At 38.1% G+C, this 8,835-nt stretch overlaps 1 pseudogene; it reads right to left on the bottom strand.

Annotated features, from left to right (window-relative positions):
* Positions 1-367: 367 nt before the first annotated feature.
* Positions 368-823, bottom strand: LOC138092223 (COMM domain-containing protein 8 pseudogene; annotated as a pseudogene).
* Between the last annotated feature and the right edge of the window lie 8,012 nt (positions 824-8,835).

The following is an 8,835-nucleotide window of genomic DNA, read 5'->3' as shown; positions in this document are numbered from 1 at the left end:
ATAAAAATTACTCAAATATTTAATAAATGAAGCAAACCAGTCGTTATGAAAATATAAACTGTGTTTACAGCCTTTTCATCTTTCATGTTTTTATGCGTTTCCTGTCAGCCATATAATTTGCTTTTCCTCAGGGAAGTTGATAAGTTATTGTCTTTGTAATCTCAACATTGCTGCTTTCTCAACTGTTCAGATTTTCTGAACACATGGTATTCTCTTTGTGTATCAGTTGTATCAGTGGAATCTGATAATGTTGCTATTCATCATTTCCAGTTATTTCAACTGCAGGACCACCTTATTAGCTGCTTCCCAGGAATTTATTAGATTCTTCAGCTCTTCTTTACTCATTTCAACAGAATATGGCTTGACTTCACCATTTTTCTTTTACATCTAGATGAAGGTTTAAAAGTGGCATTTGTAATGTAGCAATCTTGTAACTAGAAAGTGCAAGCTTTAACTGCCAATGAAAATCCTGTAGCTGTGCAGAGGAAATATCAACTATTTCTTCCAACAGAGTCTGCTTGATTCCATCTTTCCTACTTTTTAAGCATTTCATGATAGCTTCTTGATGAGATGAATTCAGCTGATTCGACTGCTGAGATATCTCTTCATCAGATAAATTTTTACCAACTACAGCTTTGAAAAAGGTGGTAATGTCTTCTAGAACACTCATCCCTTCTGCTGAATCCCAAACACTGTGATAATCCTGATAGAGGGGATACGTTAGGCCACAAATGCCATCAATTATTTTGTGAAGAAGCTGCAGGCCCTGCTCTGTGGGAAGCTTCTGCAGCTGCCACAAGGGTGTCCCTTCTTCCAGCTCCATCCCTGTGAGAAGCTAGGGGCTCTGTTTGTAGACTTTTTGATGTTGTCCATTCTGACCGGTGTGAGGTGATATCTCATTGCAGTTTTGATTCACATTTCTCTAATAATGAGCGATGCTAAGCATCTTTCAATGTGTTTGTTAGGCATCTGTATGTTTTCTTTGGAAAAATGTATGTTTAGGTCTTTTTCCCACTTTTTGATTGGGTTGTTTGTTTTACTGGTATTGAGTTGTATGAGCTGCTTGTATATTTTGGAAATCAATCCTTTGTCAGTTGTTTCATTTGCTATTATTTTCTCCTATTCTGAGGGTTATCTTTTCACCTTGCTTATAGTTTCCTTTGCTGTGCAAAAGCTTATAAATTTAATCAGGTCTCATTTGTTTACTTTTGTTTTTATTTCCATTATTCTGGGAGGTGGGTCATAGAGGATATTGCTTTGATTTATGTCATCGAATGTTCTGCCTATGTTTTTCTCTAAGAGTTTTATAGTTTCTGGTCTTACACAGGTCTTTAATCCATTTTGAATTTATCATTGTGTATGGTGTTAGGAAGTGTTCTAATTTCATTCTTTTATATGTAGCAGCCAAGTTTTCCCAGCACCACTTATTGAAGAGGCTGCTTTTTGCCCCATTGTATATTCTTGCCTCCTTTGTCAAAAATAAGGTACCTATAGGTGCCTGGGTTTATTTCTGGGCTTTCTATCTTGTTCCATTCATCTGTATTTATGTTTTTCTGCCAGTACCACGCTGTCTTGATGACTGTAGCTTTGTAGTATAATCTGAAGTCAGGACTGTTGATTCTTCCAGCTCCATTCTTTCTCAAGAGTGCTTTGGCTATTTAGGGTCTTTTGTGTTTCCATATGAATTGTGAAATATTTTGTTCTATCTCTGTGAAAAATGCAGTTTGTAATTTGATAGGGATCACATTGAATCGGTATATTGCATTTGGTAGTATAGTCATTTTCACAATATTGAGTCTTCCTACCCAGAAACGTGGAATATCTCTTCATCTGTTTATGTTATCTTTGATTTCTTTCATCAGTGTCTTAAAATTTTCTGTATACAGTTCTTTTGTCTCCTTAGGTAGGTTTATTCCTAGATATTTTATTTTTTTTTTGTTGCAGTGGTAAATGGGATTGATTCCTTAATTTCTCTTTCTGATTTTTCATTGTTAGTATATAGGAATGCAAGTGATTTCTGTGTACTGATTTTGTATCCTGTGACTTTGCTAAATTCACTTATTAGCTCTAGTAATTTTCTGATAGTATCTTTAGGTTTTCTATATGTAGTATCATGTCATCTGCAAACAGTGAGAGCTTTACTTCTTTTCTGATCTGGATTCCTTTTATTTCTTTTTCTTCTCTGATTGCTTTAGCTAGGACTTCCAAAACTATGTTAAATAATAGTGGTAAGAGTGGACACCCTTGTCTTATTTCCTGAACTTAGGGGAAATGCTTTCAGTTTTTCACCATTGAGAATAATGTTTGCTGTGAGCTTATCATATATGGCCTTTACTATGTTGAGTTAGGTTCCTTCTGGGCCCATTTTTGGGAGACTTTTAATCATAAATGGGAGCTTGTCCAAGGCTTTTTCTGCATCTTTTGAGAGTATCCTATGGTTTTTATCTTTCAATTTTTTAATATGGCATATCACATTGATTGACTTGTGTATATTGACAAATCCTTGCATCCCTGGAATAAACCCAACTTGATCATGGTGTGAGCTTTTTAATGTGTTATTGAATTCTGTTTGCTAGAATTTTGTTGAAGATTTTTGTATCTATGTTCATCAGTGATATTGGACTGTAGTTTTCTTTTTTTGTGTTGTCTGTCTGGTTTTGGTATCAGGCCTCATAAAATGAGTTTGGAAGGGGTTCCTTCCTCTGCAATATTTTGAAAGAGTTTTAGAAGGATAGGCATTAGCTCTTCTTTAAATGTTTGATAGAATTCACCTGTAAAGCCATCTAGTCCTGGGCTTTTGTTTTTTGGGAGATTTTTGATCACAGATTTCAGTGCTTGTAATTGGATTGTTCATAATTTCTATTTCTTCCTGGTTCAGTCTTGGAAGATTGAACTTTTCTATTTAATCTGACCATTTTTTCCAGGTTATCCATTTTATCGCCATATAATTGTTCATAATAGTCTCTTAATTTGATTCTTCTTTTTTTCTTGATAAGTCTGGATGAAGATCTGTCAATTTTGTGTATCTTCTCAAAGAACCAGCTTTTAGTTTTATTAAGCTTTACTATTGTTACTTTCATTTATTTTTCATTTATTTCTGCTCTGATCTTTATGATTTCTTTCCTTCTGCTAATTTTGGGGATTTGTTGTTGTTGTTGTTCTTTTTTCTAGTTGTTTTAGATGTAACATTGGGTTGTTTTTTTGATGGTTCTCTTGTTTCTTGGGTAGGACTGTGTTGCTGTAAACTTTGCTCTTAGAACTGCTTTTGCTGCATCCCATAGGTTTTGAGTTGTCATGTTTTTGTTGTCATTTGTTTCTAGGAATATTTTGATTTCCCTTTTGATTTCTTCAGTAACCTGTTCATTATTTAGAAACGTATTATTTAATCTCCATGTGTTTGTGTTTTTTACAGTTTTTTTTTTTTAATTGATATCTAGTCTCATAGCATTGTGGTCAGAAAAGATGCTTGATATGATTTCAGTTTTCTTGAATTTACTGAGGTTTGATTTGTGTCCCAAGATGTGGGGATGGGACCTTTAGTTGGGGCATGCAGGATCTTTTTACTTGTAGCATGTGGGCTTGGGTGACCCCTTACATTGAGAGCCCAGGGTCTTAGCAACTGGAACATTAGGGAAGTCCCTCAGTTCTGTGGCTTTCTTGTTGTCAATGACATTTCTTCTATTCCTTACTAGTCTTGTGGATTCACCTGAGATCTTACCACCAAAATCTTTACCACCTGCACAATCTCCCCCTTCCAGTTCTCCAGCTCACTGTTCTGCTTACTCCATGCTGTTGTGGGCAGGATAGAGGTCCCCCAGAAATGTTCACATTTCTAATCCTGACACCTGTGAATATTCTACTTTACAGGGCAAAATGGACTTTGCAGATGTAGAAAAGGTATGACATTTAAGGTAGGTAGGTTATCCTGGATTGTCTAGGTAGGCCCAACCTAATCACGTGAGGCCCTAAAAGCAGAAAACTTTCCCTGGGTGGAGTCAGAGAGTTACAACCAAAAGTGTAAAGCAGAAGAGATGTGGCCAAAGGGGCAGTCAGAAATATTTGAAATTTAAGGAGGACTCCATGTGCTGTTGCTGGTTGGAGGATGGAAGAGACAACATAAGAAAAGGAATGCAGGAGTTTTAAGAAGTTATATATTTTTGAGATTAATTCTTTGTCAGTTGTTTCATTTGCTATCATTTTCTCCCATTCTGAAGGCTGTCTTTTCACCTTGCTTAGAGTTTCCTTTGTTGTGCAGAAGCTTCTAATTTTAATTAGGTCCCATTTGTTTATTTTTGCTTTTATTTCCAATATTCTGGGAGGTGGGTCATAGAGAATCCTGCCGTGATTTATGTCAGAGAGTGTTTTACCTATGTTCTCCTTTAGGAGTTTTATAGTTTCTGTTCTTATGTTTAGATGTTTAATCCATTTTGAGTTTATTTTTGTGTATAGTGTTAGAAAGTGTTCTACTACTACTACTAAGTCGCTTTAGTCGTGTCTGACTCTGTGTGACCCTATAGACAGCAGCCCACCAGGCTCCCCCGTCCCTGGGATTCTCCAGGCAAGAACACTGGAGTGGGTTGCCATTTCCTTCTCCAATGCATGAAAGTGAAAAGTGAAAGTGAAGTTGCTCAGTCGTGTTCGACTCTTGGCGGCCCCATGGACTGCAGCCTACCAGGCTCCTCTGCCCATGGGATTTTCCAGGCAAGAGTACTGGAAGAAAGTGTTCTAGCTTCATTCTTTTACAAGTGGTTGACCAGTTTTCCCAGCAACACTTGTTAAAGAGATTGTCTTTTCTCCATTGTATATTCTTGCCTCCTTTGTCAAAGATAAGGTGTCCATAGGTGTGTGGATTTATCTCTGAGCTTTCTATTTTGTTCCATTGATCTATATTTCTGTCTTTGTGCCAGTACCATACTGTCTTGATGACTGTGGCTTTGTAGGAGAGCCTGAAGTCAGGCAGGTTGATTCCTCCAGTTCCATTCTTCTTTCTCAAGATTGCTTTGGCTATTCAAGGTTTTTTGTATTTCCATACAAATTGTGAAATAATTTGTCCTAGCTCTATGAAAAATACCATTGGTAGCTTGATAGGGATTGCATTGAACCTATGGATTGCTTTGGATAGTATACTCTTTCACTATATTGATTCTTCCGATCCATGAACATGGTATATTTCTCCAACTATTAGTGTCCTTTTTGATTTCTTTCACCAGTGTTTTATAGTTTTCTATATATAGGTCTTTAGTTTTTTTTAGGTAGATGCATTCCTAAGTATTTTATTCTTTTCATTGCAATGGTGAATGGAATTGTTTCCTTAATTTCTCTATTTTCTCATTATTAGTGTATAGGAATGCAGGGGATTTCTGTGTGTTGGTTTTATATCCCTCTTACACTGCTGGTGGGAATGCAAACTAGTACAGTCACTATGGAGAACAGTGTGGAGATTCCTTAAAAAACTGGAAATAGAACTGCCATACGACCCAGCAATCCCACTGCTGGGCATACACACTGAGGAAACCAGAATTGAAAGAGACACATGTACCCCAGTGTTCTTCACAGCACTGTTTATAATAGTCAGGACATGGAAGCAACCTAGAAGTCCATCAGGAGACGAATGGATAAGAAAGCTGTGGTACATATACACAATGGAGTATTACTTAGCCATTAAAAAGAATCCATTTGAATGAGGTGGATGAAACTAGAGCCTATTATACAGAGTGAAGTAAGCCAGAAAGAAAAACAGCAATATAGTATACTAATGCATATATATGGAATTTAGAAAGATGGTAACAATAACCCTGTATATGAGACAGCAAAAGAGACACAGATGTATAGAACAGTCTTTTGGATTCTGTGGGAGAGGGCGAGGGTGGGATGATTTGGGAGAATGGCGTTGAAACATGTATAATATCATATGTGAAACGAATCGCCAGTCCAGGTTCGATGCAGGATACAGGATGCTTGGGGCTGGTGCACTGAGACAACCCAGAGGGATGTTACGGGGAGGGAGGAGGGAGGGGGGCTCAGGATGGGGATCACGAATATACCCGTGGTGGATTCATGTTGATGTATGGCAAAACCAATACAATATTGTAAAGTAATTAGCTTCCAATTAAAATAAAATAAATTTATATTAAAAAAGAAAAAAAAAAAAACAAAAGAAATGAAGCAAAAAAAAAAAATAAAAAAGAAGTTATAGAGGCTCCTGCCTGACAGCTAGTAAGGAATGGAGACCTGAGTTCTTCAACCGTATGAAACTGAGTTGGTGGTTGTTGTTTTTGTTTTTTTGGCGGCACTCTGGCATGCAGAACTTTCCTGACCAGGGATTGAATCTGTGGCCCCTGCAGTGGAAGCGTGGAATTTTAACTGGACCACCAGGAAGTCCCTGAGGTGTTTTTTTTTTTTTTTAACATTGAAGTGTAATTGACTTACAATATTATATCAGCTTCAGGTATAGAGCACAGTGATGTGATATTTTTATACAAGATGATCACTATGGTAAATCTAATTACCATGTCACTCTGCCAAGTTATTAAAATATTGATGATATGCATGCTGAATATTATATCCCTATGACCTATTCATCTTATAACTGAAAGTTTGTGCATCTTTGTCTTCCTCACCTATTTCATGCTACCCCTACCCCACCTTGGGGCTTCCCTGGTGGCTCAGAGGTTAAAGTGTGTGCCTGCAATGTGGGAGACCTGGGTTCGATTCCTGGGTCAGGACGATGCCCTGGAGAAGGAAATGGCAACCCACTCCTGTATTCTTGCCTGGAGAATCCTGTGGACGGAGGAGCCTGGAGGGCTACAGTCCACGGGGGTCACAAAGAGTCGGACACGACTGAGTGACTTTCACTTCACTTTCACTACCCCACCTAGCCCCTGGCAACCACCGGTGTGTTCTCATATCTATGAGTCTGTTTCTGTTTTATGCTTACTCCTTTGTTTTGTTGTTTAGATTATACATATAAGTGAAGTCATATGGTATTTGTCTTTCTCTGTCTGAGATTTTACTTAGCATAATACCCTCTAGATCCATCCAGAGGATGGATCCATCCATCCATCCATAATACCCTCATGACATCCATCCATGTCACAGAGGGAAAGTTTCATTCTTTTTTATGGTTGAGTGTATATATATATGTATTAATATATGTGATATATATAATATATATATCACATCTTATTTATCCACTTATCAATCAGTGAACACTTAAGTTGCTTTCATTATGCTGATTATTGTTAATAAGGCTTCAGTGAACATGAGGGTACATATATCATTTCAAATTAGTGTTTTTGTTTTGTTTGAAAAAAATACCCAGAAATGGAATTGCTGTCTTGTATGGTAATTCTCGGCTTTCCAGGTGGTGCTCGTGGTAAAGAACCGCCTGCCAGTGCAGGAGATGTAAGAGACGCGAGATTGATCCCTGGGTGAGGAAGAATCTGTGGGAGAGGGCATGGTAACCCACTCCAGTATTCTTGCCTGGAGAATCCCATGGACAGAAGAGCCTGGTGGGCTACAGTTCATGGGGTTGCAAAGAGTTGGACACGATTGAAGTGACTTAGCACACATGCATAGTAGTTCTATTTTTAATTTTTTAAGAAAACGTCATACTGTTTTCCATAGGACTGCACCAGTTTATATTCCTACCAGCAGTCCACCTTTTCTCAGCATCCTCACCAACACTTGTTATCTTTTTGACAGTAGCCATTCTGAAAGGTGTGAAGTGATATTTCATAGCTTTTATTTGCATTTCCCCGATGATTAGTGCTGCTGAGCATCTTCACATGTGTCTGTCAGCCATCTGTATGTCTTCTTTGGAGAAATGTTCTGGTCCTCTGCTTGTTTTTGTTGTTCTTTTGGCTGTGCTGGTTTTTGTTGCTATGAGGGCTTTTCTCTAGTTGCAGAGATGGGGGCCACTTTCTAGTTGTGGTGCTTTAGTTTCATTTAGAAAGCCTGCACTTTCTAGTTGTGGGCTTCTCGTTGCAGTGGCTTTTCTTGTGGCGCACAGGCTGTAGGGCATGTGGACTCAGTGGTTGTGACTTGCTGGCTCCAGAGCACAGGCTCAATAGCTGTGTTGCGTGGGCTTAGTTGCTCCAAGGCATGTAGGATCTTCCCAGAACAGGGCTTAAACCTGCATCTCCTGCACTGGCAAGTGGATTCCTCACTAATGAGCACCAGGGAAGTCCCTGTCCATTTTTTAATTGGGTTGTTTGGTTTTATTTATATTGAATTGCAGGAGTTCTTTACTTTGGATATGAACCCATTATAGGATATATCATTTGCAAGTATGTTTTCCCATTCAAGAGTCTCTTTTCATTTTTTATTTCTGGCTGTGCCATGTGGCTCGCAGAATCTTAGTTTCCTGATCAGGAATTGAACCCAGGGCCATGGCAGTGAAACCACAGAATCCTAACCTCTGGACTACCAGGGAATTCCTCTGTCTTTTAATTTTGTTGATCATTTCCTTCTCGGTGTACACGCTTTTTAGTTTGATGTACTCTCATTTATCTTTGTTTTTGTTTCTCTTATTGGAAGCGAGATACCCGAAAAATTATTGCTGCTATTTGTATCAAAGAATATATTGGTTGTATTTTCTTCTCTGAGTTTTATAAAAGTTTCAGTTCTTATATTTAAGTGTTGATTCATTTTGAATTTATTTTTGTGCACGGTATAAGAGAGTAGTCCAGTTTGATACTTTTGCATGTAGCTGTCCAGTTTTCCCAGCAACATTTATTGAAGAAAAGGTCTCTTCCCATTGTATATTCTTGCCTCCTTTGTTGTATATTGTGCTGTGCTAAGTTGCTTCAATTGTGTCCAACTCCTTGTGACCCC

This window comes from Capricornis sumatraensis, chromosome 16, assembly GCF_032405125.1.
Source record: "Capricornis sumatraensis isolate serow.1 chromosome 16, serow.2, whole genome shotgun sequence".
NCBI lineage: Eukaryota > Metazoa > Chordata > Mammalia > Artiodactyla > Bovidae > Capricornis > Capricornis sumatraensis.
Note: the sequence above shows the minus strand (reverse complement) of the source record. Positions and strands in the feature narration are given on the sequence as shown.